This window comes from Oratosquilla oratoria, chromosome 26 (assembly GCF_046742065.1).
Source record: "Oratosquilla oratoria isolate Oo_2021 chromosome 26, ASM4674206v1, whole genome shotgun sequence".
Taxonomy (NCBI): Eukaryota; Metazoa; Arthropoda; class Malacostraca; order Stomatopoda; family Squillidae; genus Oratosquilla; species Oratosquilla oratoria.
This window is the reverse complement of record NC_134802.1, coordinates 49,639,144-49,666,741: the sequence shown is the minus strand read 5'-3', so window position 1 is coordinate 49,666,741 and position 27,598 is coordinate 49,639,144. Positions and strand designations below refer to the sequence as shown.

General features: G+C 41.1%; 1 protein-coding gene across 4 annotated transcripts in view; it reads left to right on the top strand.

The window, feature by feature from the left end:
* The first annotated feature begins 1,033 nt into the window (after window positions 1-1,033).
* The window catches only part of LOC143039543 (uncharacterized protein CG43867), a 284,063-nt gene continuing 257,498 nt past the window's right edge, over window positions 1,034-27,598 (top strand). For all 4 annotated transcript variants that reach the window (XM_076209712.1, XM_076209713.1, XM_076209710.1 and 1 more), the window contains exon 1: window positions 1,034-1,501. The gene's annotated coding sequence lies outside the window, so the exon portion shown is untranslated. The remainder of the gene's footprint in view (window positions 1,502-27,598) is intronic.

Below are 27,598 nucleotides of genomic sequence, written 5' to 3'. Positions count from 1 at the left end.
TAATGCCAATTTTCACTTAGGGTTTCAGAAACTAGTGACGTTACTCTGTACTCACCATTATTTTGTAATAGATTATGATATCTTCTTACTGGATTTTCATAATCCTACGTCAAATTTAACATTCCGTTTCAATGATTACTCTTCAATTCCTCCCAAGATTCTCACCGTCGGCTATATTCGTTTTATTTTGAATTTCAGACTTGCTCATTACTTCTAGCATCCAATCAGAGACTTTCCTTGTTAAGATCACGGAGCATATCTTGCAAGTCTTCTTGCCTTTTCTGAAATAATGTCATCAGCGAATCTCGTGTAATTAAAATAGACTCATTGATGTTCAGTCCTTTCTCTCCCCATCTGAGTTCTCTGAAATGTATATTTAGTTAATTTCAAACGTAGGTGTGGTGTAGGAAATGCATATATTTGCACAGTAAAACAGGCTGAGGGAAATTAGTAGAGTACGAAGTCGGAGCATGTAGGCTGCTAAATACGAAAAGATTAAATATAAAATACTGAGTCTTTCATTTGAACAATGACAAGTGAACGTTCAAACACGGCTGCCAATTTACTAAGAATTATTATCTGCATTACTGTAATGCAGAAACATTATTAATACGGGTGTACGGTATGTAAAGCTGATAGATAGACATGAACGAAAAGACAGACGGGAAAACTTAACGAAAAGACAGATAGGAAGGCACGGACGAAAAGACAGGCGGGAAAAGACCGACGAAAAGACAGGAAAACACGAACGAAAAGGCAGACAGAAACGCACCACCCTGCACGCGAGAAGAGAGAGAGGGAAAAAAATCACAGACGGGCAGCTCACCATGAAGAGAAAGGGTGCGGGCACGGAGCCAGGACACATGGGTGTGAGCCTGTGGAGGCCTTGTATATACCCTGCCCCGTCGTCTCTTCTTCCCCTTGGTAGTCTCCCCCCAACCTCTCCGTTGCCACCCCCATCCCTCCCACACCGCCCTTCCGCCCTCATCCCCTCTCCTCCGTACCCTCCATCGCCACCTCGCCGTTTCTCTGCCTCGCCAGTCGCTTACTGTTGGTGTCGGTGAGCGGGTGGATTGTGTGGCGGCCTCCACAAACCTGAATCAGGATGTGCTGCAATTGTTTGCACATACCACGTGCGACTTAAAGACCCCATTAAATGCACCCATCTTCCTCCTGCGTGCGAGTGGGTGTGTCCTGGGAGCTTCTTTTGGTTCCAGGTCGAGGAAGGCATACCCCAAGTGAAAAAACACTCCGCATTAGTTAGCGTGCTAACGGGGTACAGTAATACGAGGGTGCGGTGTGCAGTGTACGATAATTTTGAATGAGGAAATTTATATGATGATAATAGCGCATGCCATGCAGCACAGACGGTGGCAGCGGACCTGCAGGAGGAAGACTAAAGCAGGATATGTGGATTAACCAGGGACTGGCTTATCTCCCGCCCCTGTGCACTCCCTCCTTTCCCACCTCCCGCCACCGAGCCGAATACTTACGTCTAAAGGTAATGCCAAGAGAATTTTCTAGTAGCTAGCCAGGCAACTGCGCCTAGCATTTGTTACCGGCATAATTTCCTCGCATGAATTTTTCTGCTTTTTCGCGAAAGTGGCAGACGTACCCATGTGAAGTGCATCAGGATTGGCATTGGTGGGTGGAGACCAACCATTTTCTGTGGATTGGGTAAGAGTAAGGAGACGTATGGAGTTATAAATAAACAAACGTACCCAATCACTCTACCGTCACCACTGCAGAAACAAGCGCTACTTTCCAGAAGAACATCGGTATATGTTTAACATTTCTATATTTTTCCCCTTCAAGGGTGTGCCCATACATCATGACAAGATGATTCACACAATGTTCTCAGGAGCCTGCGGGCACATAGGGGCGTTTCCATGCTAGATTTTTGTGCACCACTTTGCAACGAAGTATAGTGCAGTCGAGTTGTACCCACACACACATCACAAACAAACAGCAACAACACACTGATAACTTGATCACAGGATAATGGAAAAACAACCCGTTTGGCAAACATATGACATTTCACAACATTGATGATCGAGAAAAACTTGTTGGAAATTTGATCTGCTTTAAGAGGGAGTATGCAGTGGTAGCGTTTTTTTTCTCTCAAGATGAGATTTGTAAGACTAATAGAATAAAAATAGCGGAAACTAAAATATTTCCATACCAAGCCGATCGTAACAGGAGAGACGAAAAATTGGATTACCCAGTGAAGGAAAGAAGAGAAAGGGATGCCGTGATTATGGTGTAACTGTGAAAGGTGTGAATGTGATTGGCAAGAATGTGTTGGCATTGGGCGACAGAATGTTCAAGAACGAGAAGCGAAAACGGAATGTTTGAAGGAAGTTTGGAAATAGTTTTACACACTTATGCATTCATTTGTGGATCAAAGTTTGTCCATTGCGGAACTACGAACTCCTATCGTGCGTGTATTGTAATGTAATCATTTGATCAACCAGGCGAAGCCCACAGATCAGAGGCCTGTACCACTTAATACGAAAGTCCGCCGCGTAACTCCTGCAAACTTTTCCATGTTTATCTCATCTCCCTCGTCTACACTGTGACTATATTTTTCCCCTCACGGTGTCCACTCGGTAACAAACTCCCGCCGTCTTCCTCACTATCGTGACTACACATTTCCATACCCATTTCTTTTATCGCCTCCACAGTATATTTCACTATTCTGTTCCCCTATCCAACTCCCCGTCTTCTTGTCTTTCTGTTTTATTCCCAGCATTGATCTCTCCATTGTTTTCTGTGCACGCATAAGCTTCGTTTCCATCGCTTTCATCATTTTCCAGGTTACACAACTGTGGATCATAGTTGTGATTTCATATTGATTGTAGATATTACATTTCATGTAGAGAGTATTGCTATGTTCACAAGCGCTTTGGGGTGGAGATTGTACAATGAAGTGTTGCTGGGATGGACGTTGTATAATAGATTATGGCTCGTGATACATAAACCTAACCTGACCTAATTTAACCTAACATTCTGCAGTTGATTATGGTTCGTGCTACATGGCCTAACCTAACTTAATATTCTTCTACAGTTGATGATTATTATGGTTAGTGATATATAACTTGACATGACATAACCAAACCTGACCTAACTAACCTAACCTAACCTAGCCCATGTTAAGGGTTGAGTCTACAGTTGATCAATGTGTGGAGGGGGGAGGCGTTCTACAATTGAGTTTAGGGTTGAAATTCTACAGTTTATCGTTGGGAGGGGCGGGGTTGTTCTACAATTGACCCTAAACATTTTCCATAATTTTTATCATCTGTCTGAGTAGTTAGACTCAACTCCTGTATTATCACCTCTCCTCTCTTCTCTCTTCTTCCAACCTTCCTCTCTCTTCCCGCACGTCCCCATGCCTCTTCTTCCTTCGTTGTTCCATAACTGACTTTCATTGTTTTATTTGTTTAAACTCTTCACTTTTTATGTCTGGCCGGCCTCTCTCGTTCAGATAATAGCTATTCCACTTCTCCCGTGTTCTTAGTCTTCAGGCCTCACCGGGTCCGTAGGCTGCGCTGTGCACGAGAAGTCCCGTTTCCTAACCCTGGGGTCGCCAAGACATCTTGTATGTTTTTTTTTTATGAATTCAATACAGTAACCATGATAATGTTAACTTTGTCTTTTATAACCGTACATTACCTTTCTTACACATGTATTTATTATACTTGTCCCCTACTTTTTTACAGTTAGTAACTAGTCATATATATTAACACATGTACAGATAGGTTAGTGGGGTCGCGGTCATACCATGAGGATCATATTGGGGGTCGCCTTAAAAAGAAAAGGTTGGGAGACACTTATGCATTCATCTTCCAGGATCAGATCGCTCCAACGGCAGCTAGAAGAAGTCAGTGGATTTGGAAGTGTTTATCAGACTCCACATCGGTGTGTGTGTGTGTGGGGGGGGTATTCTTCGTGTGAATAAAATCACCTGACGACAGTTAGAAGGAATTTTTGTCACGCGGCCTGAAAGGGTTCGTGACTCTCAGGTTGTGGTGTTCCCCAGAACTGAATAAACGAGTCTGTTCCCCAGAACTGAATAAACGAGTTGGTTCCCCAGAACTGAATAAACGAGTCTGTTCCCCAGGACTGAATAAACGAGTCTGTTCCCCAGGACTGAATAAACGAGTCTGTTCCCCAGAACTGAATAAACGAGTCTCTTCCCCAGAACTGAATAAACGAGTCTCTTCCCCAGAACTGAATAAACGAGTTGGTTCCCCAGAACTGAATAAACAAGTCTGTTCCCTAGAACTGAATAAACGAGTCTCTTCCCCAGAACTGAATAAACGAGTCTCTTCCCCAGAACTGAATAAACGAGTCTCTTCCCCAGAACTGAATAAACGAGTTGGTTCCCCAGAACTGAATAAACGAGTTGGTTCCCCAGAACTGAATAAACGAGTCTGTTCCCCAGAACTGAATAAACGAGTCTGTTCCCCAGAACTGAATAAACGAGTCTGTTCCCTAGAACTGAATAAACGAGTCTGTTCCCCAGAACTGAATAAACGAGTCTGTTCCCCAGAACTGAATAAACGAGTCTGGTGTGGATGACCAAGGTGAAGTGCTTACGCCAGGAAGAGCTTAGCCTTCATCAAGATCTTCTCTCGCCAGAACAGAATCGTCCAATGTCCTGCTCGAGCTTGCTACTCAGTCTTCTTGACGTGGCGGCACACTAGCATAGCATGCTACTTGCTTTTGTTATTCCGTTTGAGTAGAAACTACTTCGGTTACAACATTCTAGACTTCTGTAAGAATATCCCACTATATGATGCAAGCGTAATTTGAATTGGACATATTCATAAACGAAGTAGCAAACGCAAGTAGCATGCTAGCGAGAAATGCGTAGTGTGACGCCACCTTTATGCTCTTGGGGGTCGTATCAGTCGGGGGGGGGGAGTGTTAATGGATTAATTCGCTCCCCTCCCCAATCCCTCCTCTTTTTAGCTCCTCTTTTTCTCGTTGTTATTTAACCTATTTTCTCGATCGTGGTCCTCTCTTCCCCCCCCCCCGTCTTCCCCCTACTCCTTTGCCCATCTTCCCCATTTCCCCTTCTGTCCCTCTTCCGTTTCCTTCTTTACTGCATGTCCCCTCTCTTCCTTCCTCTCTCCCTCTCCCCTCGTTCTCCCCTCTGTCGTTGTTTTCAGTCTGCCTGCTGTCGTCCTGACTCTCTACCTATATAATTTCTTTTTTCGCCTTCCTCCCTCCAGAATTCTGTCTCTTGCTATTTCCTTCTGCAGCCATCTTCCTTACAGTGCTGTGGCTTTTTTTTTTTTTTTTTTTTTTAATCTGGCTGTCGTCAGGGGGTTCCGTCCATCCCCCGTGGCACTCACTCCCCTCTCCTTCCTTCCATCTTGAGAGTGAAAGAGTCTTACGGTGGTAGTCTTTAAAAAAAAATCTTTCCTTATATAAATCCTCGGAAGGGAAAGATTTATATAAGGATTGTTTTTATAAGAATACCACTATAAGAATCTTACGGTGGTATTTTTAAACAAGAATCTTCCTTTCCATAAAGCTTTCCCTTCCAAAGATTTATATAAGCTTCATAAGAATCTTACGGTGGTATTTTTAAACAAGAATCTTTCTTTCCATAAAGCTTTCCCTTCCAAAGATTTATATAAGCTTCTTCTTCTTCTTCTTCTTCTTCTTCTTTCTTTTTTAGAATACTGCCGTTGGACTCTCACAATATATTCCTTCAGTGGCATGTGGTACTCTCTTGGAGTGTGATTTTGGCTGTTGCCAGACGCTTCTAACCACCCCACCCGAACCCTAAACCTACATCCGACCTAGATATGGATCAAAAGGTCTCCTGTCGGCATGCTCCGCCTTTGTAATCCTTTGTAATCCCCGTATATAGTATTTCCTTATGTCTAGGATGGCACCTCACGTCTAGGGTGGCACCTCCATACGTCTAGGATGGCACCTCCATACGTCTAGGATGGCACCTCTATACGTCTAGGATGGCACCTTACGTCTAGGATGGCACCTCCTTACGTCTAGGATGGCACCTCCTTACGTCTAGGATGGCACCTCCTTACGTCCAGGATGGCACCTCCATACGTCTAGGATGGCACCTCTATACGTCTAGGATGGCACCTCCTTACGTTCAGGATGGCACATCCTTACGTCTAGGATGGCACCTCCTTACGTCTAGAATGACACCAATTTACGTCTAGAATGACACCAATTTACGTCTAGCATGGCACCTCCTTACGTCTAGAATGACACCAATTTACGTCTAGCATGGCACCTCCTTACGTCTAGGGTGGCACCGTGAGTCAATTCATTCATCATTTGATCCCCTCGAAGAAGACGACCTTTCTTCCAGATCAAAGGAGTCTTCACGACTTCGTTCTTCCGTCCTGCCATGATGGTCATCTTCATTTTGCTTTATATTTGATATTTATTTATTCATTTATTTATTTATTCATTTTTGCTCTGACTGATGTTGTGCTCTTTATTTCGTCCCTCTGGTTAAAGGGAGGGACTTCAGTACTAACTCCATTAGGCCCCCCTTTATTTCTCTCTCTCTCTCTCTCTCTCTCTCTCTCTCTCTCTCTCTCTCTCTCTCTCTCTCTCTCTCTCTCTCTCTCTCTCTCTCTCTCTCTCTCTCTCTCTTCCTCTCTTCTTTCTCTTGTCATCACTTTCTTCTGCTTCTCGCACCTTTCACCTCAGCCGTTCCTTTCATCTTGATGCCGTTTCCGCTGTTTCCTGCCGTGGGCCTTCGCGCCCTCCCTCCCTCCCAGGGGTCGTGATGGCCCAGTGCCTAGTGCCCCCGCCTCACGGGCTCACCCCCATTTCGTATCCGGTGGCACTTGTGGTGGTGGTGGTGGGGGGCGCCACGCTATTTTAGTCAATTCTGTGGCACCCTCTCCGCAAGTGCCCTCTGCGCCCCTTGGCACCCCCTTTTATTCGGTCTTCCGGCACCTATAGGTTGTCTTGTTCGTCTCCGTGCATGGCACTCCCGGCCCCCTTCCCGGCCCCCTTCCCGGCCCCTCGGGAGTCGAGGGTGTTAAAAGTTCAGGTTCTGGCCGCTGGATTTCCTCTTCTGCAAGGAATTGAGTCGTCTCTGCGGCTTCCCAGGAATCCTTTTCTGTGCAGCTGGTCGAGGGAAACCTAAGACTCGTCACAGACAACGATGATCAGAGGAAAGAGTAGAGCTTCCTTTATTCTCCCTCCCTTTCCTCCCTTCCTTCCTTCCTTCCTTCCCTTCTGCCGTCCCTTCGTACCTGCACGCCCTCTTTCCATTCTCCTTTCTCTTCTCTTTCTTTTCTCATTCTGTTCTTTCTTCCTTTTGCTGTCCTTCCTTGCCTCGTTCTTCCGTTCTTTCCTTCCGTCCATCCTCTCTTTTTTTCGTCTCTTCTTTCCTACATTTCTTCCATTCTCCTTTTTCCTCTTCTTCCCTTCTGTCCTTCAATTCTTCCTTCATTTCTGCCCTCCATCTCTTTCCATCTACTCTCTATTCTGCTCGCTCTTCTCCCCTTCCTCTTTACTTCCTTCTCTCCTTCCGTCTTTCCTCCTTTCCTTCCGCCTCTCCTCCTTTCCGTCCTCTCTCCCATCCTTACTTCCTTTCCTCCTTCCTTCTGTCCTTTATCACCACTCTCTACTGCTTTTTTCTTCTTCCTTCCCCATCTTTCATTTCCTTACGTCCTTCCGTTTTTTCCTTCACTCATTCTGCCCTCTCTCCCCTACATCTCTTTCTCTCTCTCCCTCTCTCTCTCTCCCCCTCCCTCTCCCTCTCCCTCTCCCTCTCCCTTCCATCCTCTCTCCTTCCCTTCTCCTTTTCCCCTCCCTTCTTTCTTTGTAAGAATTATTGCTCCACGACTGCCATATCAAACTCGAAAAAGAATAGATAAAAAAGGTAAATGTATAAGCAGCAGCAGCAGCACCTGCATCATCTATGTTTTCTTGCAAGCCCGGGTCCAGCCTGCGGTTATTCGTCGTTCCGTCCTTTCTTCCCACTTCCATCTTTCTTTTTCCTCGCTTCTTCCCTTCTTTCAGCATACATTGCGCTGCAGCTCTTCTCCCATCCTTCCCTCCCTCCTTCCCATCCTCCCTCCCTCTTGCCCACAGCTCATATTCCCTTCTCGCCTTGCATTAATTACACTTTTCACCCTTTCGACATTCCCTTTCCGTTGGCTACGTTCACGCATTAATACCATTCCACACACACACACACACACACACACACACACACACACACACACACACACACACACACACACACACACACACACACACACTCCCTCCTCCCCCTTTTCCTTTTGATCTGCATTTCATTTCTCACATTCCCTTCTCTCGTCTTCCTTTCGTTCCCCTCTCTCATTCTTGAATTGTTTCTGACGTTGAGCTTATCGTAGTTGACCCCCGTCCCGTTTTCTTTTACGTGGTTGTTCCTTTTCTTCGGTTTTATTCAGTTTCGAATGATCTCTGGGTGAAACCAACCTCGGTTAATGTTATTTTGTGTACATTGAGTCTTTCGAAGTCTATCCTCTTGATAATTTTCTTTGTAGTTAATGCCAGAACGAGCACGAGATGAACTCGGGCGAGACATGCCACGCCCACTTTCTTCCTCGTCCAATCGCAGGCCCCCATGGTATTGGAAAGCGATCGTTATTGGTCAGGGGAGAAAGGAGGCGTGGCTCGCTTCGCCAGGGACCGCCGAAGCGATGTCTTTTTATCTTTCATCGCTCGTTGCTCACAGATAATCGCATTTCACCAGACTTCGTCGCTAGTTCGACAACACATCTTCGTTGACTTCGCTGAAGTCAACATGTTCCTCTGCAGCCAGTTCCTGCCAACCTTTCTCTCTCTCTCTCTCTCTCTCTCTCTCTCTCTCTCTCTCTCTCTCTCTCTCTCTCTCTCTCTCTCTCTCTCTCTCCTTTCTCTCTCTTTTCTTTTCTCCCACCACGTTCCCATCTCTCTTCTTCTTCTTCTTCTTCTTCTTCTTCTTCTTCTTCTCCTTTCCTTCGTTCCTTCTCTTATTCTGTCCACATCCTCTCCTTCCTTCCACTTCCTCTCCCTCTCTTCGTCTTCCATTCCTACCTTCCTCGCCCATATTTCTCTCCCTCCTCCTCTCCTTTTCTTTCTGGTCTTATCCTCTCCTTCCCCCCTCCGTCTCCTTCTCCTTCTCCTCCTCTTTCTTTTCCTTTTCCATCACACTTCTTCCAGATTTGTCTGCTTCCTGTCTTCCTCCATTTTCCTATCCGTCTGTTCCGTCTTGCTCTTTCCGTCTCCCCTTCTCGCTCTCTCTTCTCCTCTTCCCCTTTTATGCCTTGCCTCTTTCTCCACTTTTTCCTTATCCGTTCCCATCTCGTACTTCCTGTTTCTGGCCATTTTTCTTTTCGTATCCACCTTTCTTCTCGCATTCTTTATTCTCCTTTTTCAGTTCCCTCGGCGTATCATATTTTCACAAATCCCCTCCTTTTTTTTTATGGTCTCCCTACTTTTCTGACTTCTCGCCCCTTTCATCATCTTCCATCTTTCCAGTTTCGCCCCTCCTTTCTTGTGATCCTTCTCTCTCTTCCCTTCCTTCCTCTCTCTCTCTCTCTTTTCCCTCGTTGTTCCCCGTGTCTTCCATATCTCTCTCTCCCTCTTTCTCTTTCTCTCTCCTCCCCTTTCTCTTCTTCTTCCCTCTCTATCTCTCTCTTCCCTATCTCTTTCTCTCTGCCTCTTTTCTCTCTTTCTCTCTCTCTGCCCTCTTCCCTCTCTCTCTTTCTGTATCTCTCTTCCCTATCCCTCCCTCTCTCTCTTTCTCTCTCTCTCTCTCTCTCTCTCTCTCTCTCTCTCTCTCTCTCTCTCTCTTTCTCTCTCTCTCTCTCTCTCTCTCTCTCTCTCTCTCTCTCCATTTTCTGTATCCATTTTCCTTCCTCCTCTCGTTGCTGCTAATTCTGTCTTATAATGTTCCTCCCAATTCCCCTTCAACAGTCTGTTTATTCTGACTGAAGGAAAATTTACTCGAGAATAAACACGAAATCGACCGTCGTAGCCGGTGGGGAATGCCGGTGCCAGGGTTGGTGCAAACGCGAAAAAGACAAATTTAAAACACCATAGTGTGGATGCCTGCGCGCGTTTGTATATGTGTTTGTCTGGGGTTGAATAAAATTGTCAGGCGGTAGAATAATGCGGAGCAACTGACCAATAGGCTTGAAGGACTTCGACCGTTTTGGCAAAATGAACATTTCACCGTGAAAAAATGAAATTATAAAAAAAATGTAATTCAATAAAGCGTTGAGAATATCTAAAAACAATCTATACAGCTATATCATAGAAGGAAAATCCTGACAAGGAAATATCGAAAAGCCTCTTTACAATCTGCAATTATAAGAAATATATTTACTATCTGAAATTATAAAAAGAATTAATTCAATAAAGCGTTGAGAATATCTAAAAACAATTTATTCAGCTATATTATAGAAGGAAAATTCTGACAAGGAAATATCGAAAACCCTCTTTACAATCTGCAATTATAAAAAAAATGACAATCTGAAATTATAAAGAAAATGATTCAATAAAGCGTTGAGAATATGTACAAGTAATCTATTCAGCTAAATTATACAAGGAAAATTCTGACAAGGAAATATCGAAAAACCTCTGTTTACAATCTGTGGCTATCCAACTATTCTCATTTCGTAAACAGTTGATGTATACTTTAAAAATCGTGTTCGTTATTTTAAATTCTAACCGATCCTAACGTCTTTCAGTATGTTTATTTTCAGTAGATTGAATTCCGCCCCCAATAAATATGCCAGGTAGCCGTAAAACTTTTATATTTTGTCTATATTTTTATTATCAGTCATGGGGGAAATTTCATCACAGGGTACCTGCGATTTTTCGTCATGATCCAAGGGCTGCAGTCGGGGAAAAAAAACCGTTGAGAAGTGCTGGAGTACAGTATAGCTATCGACCCTCGTCCCACCTCAAATTTTTGGATCTCCCACGTCATATTTCCCTGCAAATATTCTCTCTCACGCACTCTCTCATTCCTCTTTCATATATTCCTCCCCCTCCCCCTCCCTCCGCCCCCCCTCTCACTTCTCGTTCCTGTTGCAATACATATCCTTCCCTTTTCCTCGTTCTCTCTCTCTCTCTCTCTCTCTATCTATCTATCTTCATCCAGGTTTCATTTCCCTCCCCCCTGATATTTTCTTTCTAACCCTCATTCTATTACCTCACCCCCTTTTTTTCCCTTCCCCATACACTTTCCATCCATCATTCCTCCCTTCCTTTCTTCCGTCCCCTCTTCCTTCCTTCCCTCTTCCTCCCTTCCTCCCTTCCTTCCTGTGTTCTCTTTTGTCGTTCCGTGCCTTTCCACTGCTATCCCCTCGTCTATATATCTGTTTCTTCTTACTTTCTCTACATTTTCCTTATGTGTCCTCCTTTTCCTCTACTTTCTCGCCTTTTCCTGCTTCTGTCGATCTCAGTCGGGGTGGATATAGAATGAAATTTCTAGTGAGAATGTGAGATGTGCAGTCACAGAATGACACAATGAATACATAATTGAACTGATGTCGTAGTTTCCCATGGAATTCACTGCTTTTATTTTCCCACGGTCATGTGGATCTATATAGGTTTGGCTTTCCACTCATTAATCATCATTCATCACATGCGCATGTGGGGAGCTGTAACTTCGGGTATGGAGATTGGGTTGGGTTGGGTTTTTGTGTGTATGTACGTAAAGGCGATAAAGGATGGGTTGAGGGGTGGGGAAAGGCGGCACAGAGCCAAAAATCTGGGGAGCCGCGGGTATAAAACAGAAGGAAAAAACTTACCCTTTTTTATTTTCATTTCCTGTCTACCCGCCTTTCTCCGCTTCCCGTCCTTTTTTTGTTTTATTTATCGTGGGGGTTAATTTAGACGGCCATAACCCTTAGAACACGAGGTCTCGTAAAAAAAAAAACATGAGCTTCGTATTACTATAAATTCCGTCTCTAGCTGGCGTGCTTTGCAAACTTAATTGTTCCTGACGACAGATAATGTCGCCAACTCAAAAGAATTACAAAGGATTACAAAGGCGGAGCATGCCGACAGGAGACCTTTTGATCCATATCTAGGTCGGATGCAAAAAAAAAATCATATTAATAATAAAATAATAAATAAAAACTATAATAATGTAAATGAAAAATAAAATACATAAATGCATATAGTTAAAATAATAAACAGGTAAATAGTGAATAATAAGAAATTGACACATAACTAATAATAAATGAAAATCAGACAGACAAATGATAACAAAACAAAAACAAATAATATAAGATAAATTAATATCATTACAGCATCTTACTTAGGTATTACACCACTTTTAATACAGTCGCAATATCTACAAAGTGGATTTTCAGTTACCTACGCTGTACAGGCGTAACTGCGGCCGAAGCCGTCACCTTTGGACTGTTGGGGCAGGTATTAGTCACTGCTGGGAAACAGAGAGGAGTGCTGGGCTCGAACTCACAACCAAAGAAATCCGAGACCAGCACGCTTCCGATGACGCCACCAGCGCACGTGTGTAATAGATTCTGCCATTGTATTCGATCACTATATGATTGTAATACAGAATTGGAACCCCTATCGTCCTTTCATGAATAAAATCACCTGGCGGCACCACAACAAAGCTATGAATCGTCAGTAGCTGTTTAAATATTAGGGTTGTAATCTTGGCAAATTTGATAAATTTATTAGATAGGTTATTACAAAAAAAATTATATGCGATTCGATTCAGTATTCGGGTTATATAGCAAAGAATGTGAATATATGTATATGGAAAATGTTGGGGTGTATTGCCCAGAGTCCCACCTCCCCCCCCTGGAAAATACGGCCTTGAGTATGAAAATGAACCATGCAAATGAAAATTCAATTTACTCGTGTCACGCTTTTCGAGATATCCACATTTCTTTTCAATGTTACACATTCCTAGTCACTTTGCAGTCTGATTAGAAATGCTGTTATTAGAGATACGTCACCTGAAAGTTAATGTTTGGTTAAAATTAGCGTTGTAAAAGTAACAGTTTAGAAATGGACAGACGGACTATGAGCGGTCGGAATTCCTGGGGCCGTATACACAAAACTTGTTAGCACTAACAAATAGCTGTTAAGGGTAACAAATTCCTGTTAAGGCTAACATTTAGCTGTTAAGCACTAACAGTGATACAGAAAACTTGTTAGGGCCTTAAAAGTACTGTTAAGATAAAAGTGCTGAGGAGGACTATTAAGCTCTTAACAAGTTCCTGTTAGTAGAGAAGATGGCGGAGCAACAACAACTAAAAAGATGACTGCGAGTTTATCGACAGCGACGGGACATATTTAACGAGTACAATGATGACGAACTCATCAAACGCTTCAGAATGAACCGTGCTGGTATAATAAAAATGGCTGATTTAGTGAGGGACAAACTTCAATCCCGAACAGAACGGAATCGACCACTGAGTCCTGAGACGAAGGTGGCAATTACCCTATGATATTTAGCCACAGGTAAAATGCAGCAGTGACGAATTTGGGACCTCGCAAGCATCAATCAGCCGTGTCATTACTCAAACAATTGATGCACTATCAGAACCAGATATTGTAACTCAGTTTGTAAAATTCCTATTGACTCGCCAAGAAGTGCAAGTAAAACAAGCAGAGTTCATGGAAAACTGTAGGTTTCCCGGTGTTGTGGGTACCATAGATGGCACAAACATTAGAATTGGGGCTCCAAGTGTCGATGAACATTTATATGTAAACAGAAAACAATACCATAGCATCAACGTGCTTTGTCATGCCTCCCTCTTATCCTTGTGGTTTAAACTTGGCTTGAATCGCCCATTTATTATTATTTTTTCTCCATAATCACGTTGATCAAGAGGAGTGTTTCCTCTTGTGACCAGTTTGGCTTCCTTTTCTTTTTCTGTGTTTCTTCTGCCATGTCTATGTCCTCTGAAATTATTGTTGAGTCTTCTGTCGGAAGATTTGTCTGTGGCACGGCCGCCTGTACAATGCGCCTTCGTCCAAAAATATCTGTCGTTGGTTAATAAGTACTTCTAAAAACCCATACATACGATATCTATGTGCTATCATGATACTTTATTAATAAATTCTGAACAACTGCATTAATAACACTGTTTTATGTGTGCAATTTTTGATAATTGCACACATAATTGTTCATAAGCTGCTAACTTCAGCGCTGTTTAGCGGTACTTGACAAACAACTGTTTGCTAGCTAACAGTTGTTAGTTAAGCATTGGTGTATAACTTTTAGTGGTTTTCTGTTAGCTAGCAGAGATTGTTAAGGCTAACAAAAAAGTTTTGTGTATACGGCCCCTGGACATCAACACTCGCTTGGTAGTCAGCGAAGTGGAACATCGACTGGGCTTAAGCGTTTAAGGCCCTACCTTATTGGATGCTACGAGAAGAGGCATTCCAAGCATACTAGTTCTTGATAAAGGTTCAGTTGTATAGTCCCCAACAGTGGCATCATTCACCACAGAGGAGGCGGTGCATTAAAAGTCCGTATCCTTTTGTTTGTCAGACTTCTGTTTTACCACCTAAAACCGATGATTTATATGTAACCATTCACACCCACCCCTCCCCGTGTGTTCAAGAATTGTGAAGTGCTCCATGACTGAATTTGCCCTGGTGACACCCCGGCCACGAGGGAGCATTTGAAAGGCCAGTAACACAACGTGGCCCTTGTTTGCAGCGAGAAGTCTCGGCGCTCTTACAGCGCCGACCCCGAATGGCAAACGTGCAAAAGGCACGTCGGATCGCACCGGTTATAGAGACGAGTCTTGCTTGCCTTTCCATCGACGCCTCTCTCTATTTTTTATTTCTATTTTTCCTTTGTTTTAAAATTGTGTCGTTATTTAGAGTTCATTTGTTGAGTAATACCTTCTCTGAATTTCCATAGTTCATGGAATGCTTAATTTTTTCGCTCTGTCGTCTAAACGTATTTAGAAATATTGTTGAAATCTGGAAATCGATGAAAAATGATTTTACAGCCATCGATGTATGCGTCCCAGTGTGGTTTGTGGCAACGGTGCCCATGGAAATGGGAGGTCCAGCCAAAGGCTGAATGTATGCATGCATGCAGTGCTGCATAACTGAAACAGTAAATAGTGGCCGATAGTGAACCTTTTCAAGAATTGCCAGATGCACAACACATCAACTACCGGCATTTTTCACGAATTGTTCAAATAGCGTGGATGTGAAATATTACATACCATACATGACTCAGCTAGTAGCACGTTCAGAATATTTTAGATAATGTATTAAAATCATTCAGTGTGGAATGGCTACTTTGAACATTTTAAAGTGGGTTTCGTTTATTTGTGTAGATTCTCAGCAACGATATGATGCCGCTGTTAGTGATTTTGTTCTGATTATTATTGGATTGTTTTATTCAACTGTAAGGTTTTGAAATTATCTCTTCCTCTTCGATATGATGGTAATAGGTATTTTTGGCCTGGACGATTTTATTTAGCAGATGCTCGTAAGCATCAGCACTGAACCAGTTCGTTGCATATTAAAGTATATTTTATTTCAGCTGCCACTTTATGGTGATTTTAATGTCATAATTCATGGCGGTTTTTATTAATTTGAGGAATTGTCTTGGAGGAGTTAAAACTGTCGTTGTTAATCCCAACGGCACGCTGACTCCCATTTGCGGTGTTATCCTGCCCATCAGACGAATTCATTCGGTCGCAGGGGCGTCGGCGTTGTTCCGCTGAGGTCGAAGTCGAGTGACCCCCGTGCACTACGCCAACGCCCTCTTTGCTTCTACGGCGTTGCTTCAACACCAGACGATTTGCAGCAGTTGAGGCCTCGCCGTAACGAGTTTCACATGTCAAACCCCCCTCTCCCCCATCGAACACCTCTGCTACACAGCACAGTCACACCAACACGAGTAGTTTGGGCTGCGGCCGCCACAACACACTCAGGACATACCAGCACAGGTTAGGCAACGCAGCAGAAAACATATGCCCACTGTGCCGGCCGGCTGCCTTGGAAACAGTCACGCACTGTATGTGGGGAGCGCGCTAACACGAGCACAACATATATGGGTTGGAGGAGCTCCAGCATTGACCGGAAATATCTTTGTTTTCCTTCTTCATTCTGGTGTCATAATCCATTGATGCCATCGGCAACACAACAACAACAGCCTTACAGACCAGACACGTGGAAAGACGAGATAGAGAAGTTTGCGGGAGTGACGTGGCAGAGGGTGGCACATTCATATATAGTGGGCTCAAATGGCTGATTGACTCTATTCTGGGAAACTATCATACGCCGTACAATAAGCAATGTATACAGGTACATAAACATCAAACGCCGAGACAACAACGTCACTGTGATGTACAAATAAGGAAGTGTTAGCAGATGCAATGTACAGGAAGACAACGTGCAAGTTCCAGTGTAGTATGAATAGCAGACTCGTGTAGTCTGTAGAGGCGAGTGAAGAAAGACTACGTGCTGTGCAATGCTAGCCAGATGACGAAAACACTCGCAAGTAGACATGCATGCGCTCCCACTATGTTGAGGAACGAAGAGTGCGGCGTACAACAGATATTCCCCCAAGTGAAAGGGAAGTGGCGTGTTACGTGATACGGGCATGTTAATATTTTGTCCAGTGACAAGGCTATCGTGTAGTCGAAGAGGAAGGCAGCCTTTCCGCAGACGGAGATCTCCCTCGGCAGCAGCTAGAATAAGCGACAAAAGTCGTAAAACGCGGGTTAATGGAGATAGCTCAAGTTTCATTTAACTCGTTCTCAGTTGAGGTTGAGAGGGAAGGGATTACCTCGACTGAAATCGCCCGGGGACATTATATATATATATATATATATATATATATATATATATATATATATATATACATATATATATATATATATATATATTATGTGTGTGTGTGTGGGTGTTGATGAAGGTGGAAAAAAGAAGTCACGGGTCTAGTTCCGAGTTCCTGAGTTTATTCCTGACCGGATTCGCTCTATGCTTCTATGCTTTCTTCCTCTGAAGAAGCATAGAGCGAAACCGGTCAGGAATTAACTCAGGAACTCGGAACTAGACCCGTGACATCTTTTTCCACCTTCATCAACTTGTCACAATGTACCAGGATATATATATATATATATATATATATATATATATATATATATATATATATATATATATATATATATATATATAATGTGAGTGAAGTACCGGGCACGCAGATGTACATGCAATATCACCACAGGAGAAAAACTTGTAGACAGTAAGAACTTTCGTATATTACATCTTCAGACAAAGTAAGACAAAGATACAAGGGTGTTTAAATTTTCACGGTGATGTGGTTCTTGCCTATACCAGTTGCTTATTTAAACTGTTTTTAACACATGAATATCGACAATTTTTTCACTCGCATTTAACAAAAGCATATCGGTAAATGGTTTATACTTTTCCGTACATGCAAGTCTTACCAGCAGGCCAAATAAGGATATGTGACTTACACCCCACGTTTGGTGGACCACACCTATGCCTGTGCGTGCATTGAACCCCTCAACCTAACACAATCATTCCAAACTTGAGGATACAAGGCCCGACTGCTTGCTGACTGTAACTGATGTGATGTTGGAGTGCTATCAGCGTCGCTGCATGCGACATGACGATGCAGGGCGGTCCCACGCTCTCCCCTTATGTCCATGTTCGTTTGCGCCTGCCAGTGATAGCAGCAAGCTCGCACTCGTATGTGTTTATACAGCTAGATGAGTTTTACAGGGACGAGTCAGTCGCTTTGCATTCCATCTCTGTTTTTCTTTTCCTTGGGCTCGGCCTTAAAATGGAGTTTGTTTTGAACTCTCAGCGTGATTAGGATGTAGAACACCCTTCCAGTGGCGAACTGTATATGGCCATCCCGCCTTGGTGTGCACTGGTAAGGGAATATGAAAATGGTCGCAATTTGCCGGGGGGTTTACTTCACATTCAAGCTGCTGGGAATGCACCACGTGTGTTGTATTTACTTAATTGTAATGTGGCCCCAGATATCCAACTTCGTCTTGAATTGATATTGTCATCCTGAGCCTACTTGTAACTTATACCACAAATAATTAATTAAGTTGTATGGACACCATTATTTCTTAAAGTTCTGCAAGTATGCAGGCTTCTAAATTTTCTTGCTGTTGCCTTTTGACATTTTTTCGTTATATACGATCTTGTCAATTTTTTTCATAGGTGATATCAGGACAATAGATGATCAGTCTTTTGTGTGGTACCGTTTTAGTGCAAGGTGGTGGGTGACCTGAGCGGCATGCCAGTGCATTTATTTGCTTCTCTAAGAAGTGATCTGTGTTGGCTTGATTTCTGTGGAAGTCTGATGTAATATAGAATATGGTAATTGATTATAAGTTTGTTTTGTGCTCTGTGTGTATTTACCCAATTGTGATATATAGGATAGGAGTTGTGGTTTTGTGTTTCATGTGGTGTGTGTTTTGTATGGAAGTGTTGTGGAATACTAGATGTGGGATGTAGATATTTGAGTGGAATGTTGTTGGAATTGTTATCACTTTGCATTTGGAGGGGCTTTGTACGATATTTTGTGATAGGTGCGCGGGTTCAAGTGATTTTGCATAGACTTGTGTACCTGTCATTCTCTTGTGCTATGTAGAGGATTTTAGTTTCTAAGAGCAGATGTACTATTGATATTGTTTTAGTGAAGTGAGTTATTGATATTAAGGCTTTATTGTGTACTGTTCATGTATTGTCTTTGGTATTTTATTAGATACCTTGCTGTGGAATTGTAGTTGAGCATGGTTATTATGGACTAGCTGTACCTGTGTTTGCAATTGTTCTTGGTATGTTCAGTCCTTTCATAACCTGTCAAATAAGCTGCCTTTTATAATCTAGGTTTCCTTCTTATGTTTGTCAACAGCTTATACTACATTCACCGGTTATCCTGCTGATTTGTTTTTTGAGTGACAGATTATCCGTAACTAATACTCCTAGGTCCCTTTCCTCCTGTGCTACTGTAACTTTTTTAATATTTTGTTGTATATTTCTAAAGAACAAGAGTTCACTATGTTTTTACAGCATGTTATTGAACAATTTGAAAAACAGGCAATGCAAAATAAATCCCAAAAAATTATAACTGGTTGCACTAAAACAACTCCAGCAGTACATCTACACTCAGAAACAGGTATATTCCTGATAGAACATTACATAAGACTGAAAGATGCACAGCTCTCTGCTAAAGTCTGCAAACTCACCCACCCATCACATTACACAAACACACCACACCATACAAAGTATGAAAACAACTCCAGCAGCATTCTACTCAAACATATACAGTAACCTAACTGCAGTACCCCATAACACTTCCATAGGAAAATACACAGACACTCCTAGAAGTCAGTCAAGCAGAGAAATCATTCCCAAAGACAGTAATTGCATTGGCATTTACTGTACTAACACAGAATTGCCCTGGCATAGGGCACAACATTCCTTAGATGTATTCAACACACAGAAGACACAGCACTTTATCCTATACTGTGGACTCAATCACTCTAGACATCTTCACAAAACCTCATTCCTGAGTAACATATGAAATGAAGCAGTTGCTGCAACCATTTTTCTTAAGTTTAAAAATCTTCTACAAAAGAGGACCAGGTCAACAGATTGGTTGATTGTGTAAGTGACGGTCTCCTCTTCTCATTATCCATTTTCAAGTTTTTTTCTACTCAGTTTCATATTCAACTTCTAGCTCTAGTCATAAATCCTGTCAGTGTCATCCATTAGCAATTTATGGCTTCTTTTAATGATTTTGGTGTAGTATGGAAATAAGTTGGTATAACTATTCCATCCATTATGCTGTTAACATATATAATGTTAATAGCATTACTACAAGTGCCAGAATAGAGCCTTATGGATCCCTCTAGTCACTTGCATCCAATCTAATTTCCTTCAGCACTGTTTTACAATTACCCTTTATCAATTCCAGGAAACTTCTTGTAAGTTATGTTTTCCAACTTCCACATTAATCTTCTGTAAGATGTGTAAGCGTTCTCCGCTTTGATATACAAACTCTTCCTTCTCTGAAAATTATTTTATAACCTAGCAAGATCTCTATCTCTCCAAATATTCCATCTATCTTTCACAAATTCTCTCATACAATTTGGTTATCATACTGGTCTATAATTCAGAGGTTCCTCCCAATTTCGTCCTTGATAAATTGGGACCACAATTAATCTTTCTTCTTCTATTGAAAACAAAATCAGTTTGTGAATCTTCCCTGCCAATTCTTATTCTTTGAGTGTCCAACTGGAAATTCCATCTGACATAGAGACCTTTCAGACATGTATTTTATGTACTTTTCACACTTACACTATCATTTAACACAACTACTGCAGGTATTCTTTTCTTCTCCTAGAAGTCATTTCCTTGCTGAATATGTATTGGAAAGTCTTCATTTTTTCAGTTGTTTGTTCCATCATATACTATACCATTTATTTTTATCATAAAGACTCCTCCGTCTAATTATGCTATTTACAAATCTAACAGTTTAGGTTCACCATTACATTTGTTTCTTTAAGATTTATTCCTGTACAGTACTGATTATTCTGTATTACTTTCTGGTTCTTGTATATTCTTTCATTCTAATGGTTTTCTTTCCCTACCATTTGCAATTCTTACCGCCCCCCCTCGTATGCTAAACCAGTCCTTCCCCCATACAGAAACCCAAATTTTAAAAATTCAGGAAGATTTTTCTGTTTCTATTTATTTCTTTTGTATCTGAACCCGTTCCAGTCCTGCTTCTTGATAGAATTTTTGTCATGGATATTTTTCTTTCCTAAAGTTGTTTTTGCCTTGTCTATATGACTCATCTCATAGGTCTGCATTTCCTACTTTCATAAGGAAATGAGGACTATATGATTGTTCTAACTTATAATACTGGTATTCTTGGTTGAGTAACTTTAAATTCTTTTGCTTACAGTAAGTCTAATCTTACTGATGTGGATTCACCTTTACATCTTTTTATTTCACCCATTGGTCATTACATGATGCGTTATGGTATTTGCAAATAAATACAACAAATTTATTGAAGGCAGATTATGATAAATGGTGTTCAGGAGACAGGACATCTATTTTTGTACATCATAATTAGGTAAATATGGATTACAGTTAGGTAAATATACAATTCCTTGTCCACTAGAGAGGAATGTTGGCTTGCATTGTTGTGATGTTTTTCAGCCCTGGGTGGGGTCTCTAACTCAGATTACTGAAAGAGTGATGATCTGAGATTGTGTGTGTGTGTGTGTTTACCTAATTGTAATAATGTGTACAGGAAAGGAACAACATTCTTAGGATTGTGTCTCTTGTTTTCCAATTTTCGTACATTAAAATTCTTGCATGGTTCCAACTTGGACTATTACCTTATTATCCAATTACCATACTGAAGTTTGAAATTCATGTATGGTTTCAGCTTGAGGTATATTGCCTTCCAAGCTATTCCAAGCATTTATATGTCTGTATGGATAAAAATTCTTCACGTTTACACATAATTTTCAGTTTTCTTTCATGACCACAAAGCCCTTTCATTCCTAATCAAAATATTTCTGTCAGAAAAATCCACTCTTTTTGACAACCTTCCATTCATGTTTGCTTTTCATACAGTAGAATTTAGTGTTTTCTTCCAATGCATAAGTTTGAATCACACTTGCAGAAAAGTACTGTTATTTCTATGTCACAGGCATGTCATACTATTGACCAAACATTTGGTGTAAATGTATATGCATTGTCTATTCTATGACTGAGTGGGGCTAACAATTAATTTATCATCAGCCAGATGGAGTCCACTTCTAAACAAAGGCCTCTTTCATACCATTCCATGATTTGCGTGATTGTGCCAACCTTTGTCATGTCACTCCTGCAAACATCTCTATCTCTTCTCCCCACTTTCTGTCTGATCTTAAGTAGAGCTGTTGTTATTGTTGTTGTTGTTGTGTAGCTCATGGTGCTTGGAGATTATGTTCCCAGAATGAAGAAGAAAACTAAAGGGTGCCTTGGGCACCTGCTAAACATACTCCTCCCCAGATATGTTGTGTTCATGTTAATGTTTCCACATACAGGAGATCTCTTGATTAGGGAGAGAAGATCTTTAGGTGTGAAAACACATAAAGAAAGACTATGAATAAAGAATGTAAAGAAATACAGTTTTCCACATAGATGCATAACAAATTGGAATGATATAGGTGATGTAGCCGTACCTGGAACAATGCATGAATTCAAATCAAAATATGGTAATTGGAAATTAAGGATGTAGACCAAGTTAGAACCATGCATGAATTTAAAGCTAGGTATGATGAATTGGATTATAGAGGCTGCGATTCCATGAGTGTTGGTTCTCTCCTGTGTAAAGTACTGTACTACAGTTAGGTAAGTACAGTCCTTTGGCCATTCCATGGATGTGTATGGGAAGAAACATTGGATTTAGGTTTGTTATATTGACATAAGATGTTTGTGTTATTATTATTCTTATTATTTTATTTTTATTTTATTATTATTTATTATTTTTTTATTTTATTATATATGTATATATATAATATATATATATATATATATATATATATATATATATATATATTTTTTTTTTTTTTTTTTTTCTTTTTTGGCTTATAGTAAGATGGGGGAAAATATAGTCAGTGTTGATAGAGAGGACTTAGACCTGGTTCAAAGATGGAGTGTCAAATGCCCCTCCAGATGGAGTTGTGGGCATTGGCAGGCTTTCAAGAAGGCCAGCAGGGAAGTAATTCTCTTTTAAAGCCTCTCTCACTTGGAGGTACTCATTTTTGGCTCTAGGATGCAACCATCTTATAATGCTAACACTTTGTATTCCAAACAGTTTTTACTACTATCTTATTTGGAGTGGCAATGACAATAATTTGGTCAATCTTCTACAAATAACCAGCCAAGGTTCATTCTTCATAACCCAGCCTTGCCTAACCATAATGATAATGTAACTTCTTCATTAGTCTCTGTGGTGGCTGTACACCCAAACGTAGCTACATGTTGTCCTTGCTTTGTCACTCTTCCATATTGGGTCTTCCTACATATCCTTCCTGCAAGAGTTGGTGAGTTTCAGTTGAAGGAAGTAGGAGGTGAGCCAGTTGTTGTTTGTAAATAACACTGTGCTTGTGGTTGAAAGTGTGTGTGTGTGAAAGGACCAGTAAACGAGTCTATCCATTTCCCCCATGTCACTCAAGGTAGATATGTTGTGCTGCTGTTTGGATAGAGTGAGAGCAAGGCAGTTTAGGATTAAGTGTTCAGTGTTTTCTTTATGGTAATGGCACCAAGGCCAATTTGAATATATGGCCAAACCTGAGAGGAGAGAACTTAATGTAAATGTGGTCAAAGGTAAAGTGGTGATAATGATGGTGGATTGGAGGTAAGTTTAAAGGATAAGAGGCTGAAGGTTGTGGAGAGCTAAGTACCTGCATATGGGATCATGTATAATAGAGAATGGAGGAATGTAGGTAGAGATGAATTATAGAGTCTAGTCTGATGACCTCAAGGGATAGTAGATGCATGCCTCATGGGAAGTTAGATAAGACTAGACCAATTTATTAGATTTCCGTTGGTTCGTCTTCGACAACAAACAAAAACAATCATGGCGTCTCGAAGCTCGCTGACGTCCGATTTGTCATTAGTGTATCGCTTCTATAATTTTTCATTTCTGCCAATAAAACGTATATTACATTGATGTATAATAATTTACAAAATTAATATTTAATTTTCTATTGATATATCGCTTAGGTGTGCACTTGTTGAAGAATGAAAAGTGTTATTAGAAATTGATATCTGAGGATGAACACACAGAAATTATTGTACTAGGGATTAATTGTGCCCATAACACTGTGTAGAGCAGAAACTTTGAATTTGAAGGAAGAAAGGAAGAGCCTAGATGTGTTAAGATTAAGTGTTAAAAAATAAAATTGGTGTTAAAAGGATAGATGGAATAAAAATGTGGAGGTGGAAAGCAGACGTGGCTAGAAGGGACTTGGCGACAGATCTAGAATAAGACGGATGTTTGGTGTGGACATGGAAGAGATATTGCAAAAGATAGGGGTGAATGGAGAATGGTTGTAAATGGATGAAGAAGTGATATAACACAATGTTATGTTTTTTTTTCCTTTAAATGATTGATTTCGAGGCGTCAGAATATAATGATGGTCACAGTATAATGAAATGGTGTGGGTAAACTAGTTCCAGCTGTCTAGCCTTGATGTGATAGTGATGTGTGTCTTTGCATTGCCTTTGATCTGAACAGTGTTGCATAAGACACTGATGACGCACGTGCGCACACGCGCACACACACTTCCTGCAGGGTAATAGCTGTCGATCACGAGTCCAGCACGTTATCCAAGACCATGGTGAATCGCACACACACACACGCACGCACGCAAACACACACACAATCAAAATAAAACACACTCAACAACTCTTCTCAGCACATTGAAATTTTCCAGTAATATTTTGTAGCATTATATTATGTTTTACTCCACTGTTTGATGTGCCTTTTAGAATTGGCCTCGAAATACACATTAACCTCAAATAATACTGTTGTAATGATATTGTTGTGTCGGTTTTAAAAACATGTTTATCACTTTGGGATGTCGCTTCCGATTCCTGTTAGTGTTATATATTCCAGTGATGCTTCATTAATTCTATGTTCTACGCTATCCTATCAGAGATTAAAATCACATAAAAATCCGTAGTTAATCTGAACAATTCAAGCCTGGAATCCTGACTGTTCTTTATGTTGAAAGTTCCTTAAAAAGTGTTCCGATGAAAACGTTGATGGGTGTGGCAGTGTAAACCCAGAGATACTTTGCAGGTTGTTTTCCGTATTGATTCTAGCTGGCTCTTCACTGGGTGTTGGCAGCGCAGGGATAAGGAAGAAATAAAGCTTGGGTAGGATGAATTGGGCATAGACATTACGGAGTTCAAATGCTGGGGTTTAGGTGTCTAATGTCGGCGTAGGAGGAAAGTGTAATGTGTGGAGTTGGGGGTGGTTATGGTCAGGGTAATGTGTAGGGCATGAGAACACACCGCGTCTGTTATGAACCTTATGTTCGGTAGAGACACGACCGTTATTTGCAGACCCCCGTTTCCGTTTAAACGCACGGCAGTTAGTGACAGCTTTGACGTGGGGGCTTTCTAGTTCACTCGTCTTCACGAGTTTCTTGGGGAGAATTGTTTGATGATTGTAAGAAGCAAGTTTGGTGACCACTGGTATGACATGAGTGGGTTGATGCTCATAGACTTTTGGTGTAGTCTTGGATGATTCGTCGGCACATTTTCCATCTGGGACCAAGCTTCATGTGAGAGTATGTGGAATGTATATAGATGTGCCTGTTTACCAACTTAATGTACCGTATTGTGTTATAGAAGGAAGAAGTTAAATTCATGGGGTCGTGTCTTTTTCTCGCAGCTGTCACTTGAATTCACATATAAAATAGCAGGTTCTTAGTTATTCTACGAGTTGATGCATCTAGATTGTTTTGTCTTTTAGATTATTTCCAAATGTCTCATGACTACAATTGTTGGCTTAGACTATTATTGTTTTATTTCTAATTTGTTTGTCCGTGTCTGCGTGTACAGTATGTGAACGTGCGTGCATCCTAGCTGTGTTTATTCCGAATTTTCGTTTTGGGCGGTCCTACTATTGTGGAAAAAAGATGAACTTGTACATTTACCACTTGAAGGGCATTCCGTTTATTTGCAAATCGGTGTAGGAAACTGATTTCATTTTTTACTTTTTTATTATTTTATTTTATTTTATATTATTGACCCCGGGGCAGTCCATAATGTCGAGGAAATCTCAAGCGCTGATAAATTTTGAAATTTGAGTATCGTTCATCCCTACCGGTTTCCATCACAGTTTTAATTTATACCACACACTGCAACATGTTTTGATTTGAATGTGTATTTCACTGATTTAAGTCGTTAATATATTTTTTTATAACATTAAGTACTAAAATGGTAAATATTTACTGTTGAGAAAAAGTATGTATAATACACCCATATATGCTGCTGTTGCTGTTGCAATTCCTAACATTTTGGTAAGGAAAGGGAAACAGAGATCCGAGTTTTGGTGCCGTTATGGACTCAGTCATCTGCATTCCAGTTCAATTTCATTGTTACACGCATTAAAGGTCAGCCACTGCCCACCATTCACATCCATACAGTGACGCCATCAAACGCGCGCCAAACCTCTTTTCGTAACTGCATGGTTGTCGTTGTTTGTTGACGTGCAATGGTTCGGGTATTCAAGTGTTCCATGAGCCCATGATGTACTACGTATTTTTTTTATTTCAACATCAGATCGTTGGCAAACAATATAACAGTTGAGCAAACAATATATGCAGTGGGGCCCTACTCGGGGAGAAAAAATGAAATGTCACGAATAATGAACAATTGTAGATTTTTGCCGTTTCTGTGGGCAAACGCGCGGAAGCTCATGTTTGCTCGAAGGTAACTGCGCATGCTCTACAGTATGCTGCTCTTCCGTCTGGGCTGTCGCGCGAACCAGTTTTGGCCAGATATTATTATTATTATTGTAATTATTATTAGTATTGCCACCTTTGTTTACCTGTTTCACCCCTCCAACAGTGGGGATTCCCTCATCTAAATAAAATCAGCTGGATGCAGCCAGAAAGTATGATAACCCGCTGTATACAGGTTCAGGTAGGCGGGTTTCCTGACTCAGAATGAAATAGCATAGCAACAGCCAGATATATATTTTATAAAGATTATTCAAGTCACCGGTAGTGGTGGTAAACAGAAGTTGAGGAACCTACGCCAGGAGACGCGTAGCTGCGGCCGAAGCAGTCACCTTTGCCCCGTGCACTTAGACTGTTGGGATAGGTAACAGTCGCTGTTGGGAATCGGAGAGGAGTACGGGACTCGAACCCAAACTAAACGAATATGAAACGAACACGCTTCCGATTATGCTACCAGAATCTATAGGGAGTAAATCATTAGGCTGACTGTAATTATTTATTTATATATATATATATATATATATATATATATATATATATATATATATATATATATATATATATATATATATATATATATAAAGTATCATAACCTCCCGTCTCATTTTTCTCAGTCAATTAGTTTGTTGTATATGTGGCCTTGCTATTTTGTCTCGGTGGACATGTTATGTCCGGTGCCTTACCGGTGATTCGATCTTTCGATTATCATGGCTTTGAGGTCAGGCTCTTCGTATCGGTTTACGTGATTTTAATGGATTCATTATCTGTTCAGAAGGGTTTTGATCTTAATGCGTTGTTTATTTTTTCTGGAGGCACTACTTTGCGAAGCGTATTTTTGCAATTCGAATGTTTTGTTTATATTTCGCGCGCGATTGAATTCCGTTGACCGATCGACTAGTGATGTCATATTATTTTGTACCTGATGGGTACTTTATTAAACTAAGTCTTGTAACCTGTGCTGGCTAACTGATCTTCTTACTTATTCTCATCAGCCATAATTGGCTTTTTAATGGATGGGCCCATTTCTGCTTGGGCATGAACTTCGAAAAGGGTTTCACCTACCTTGT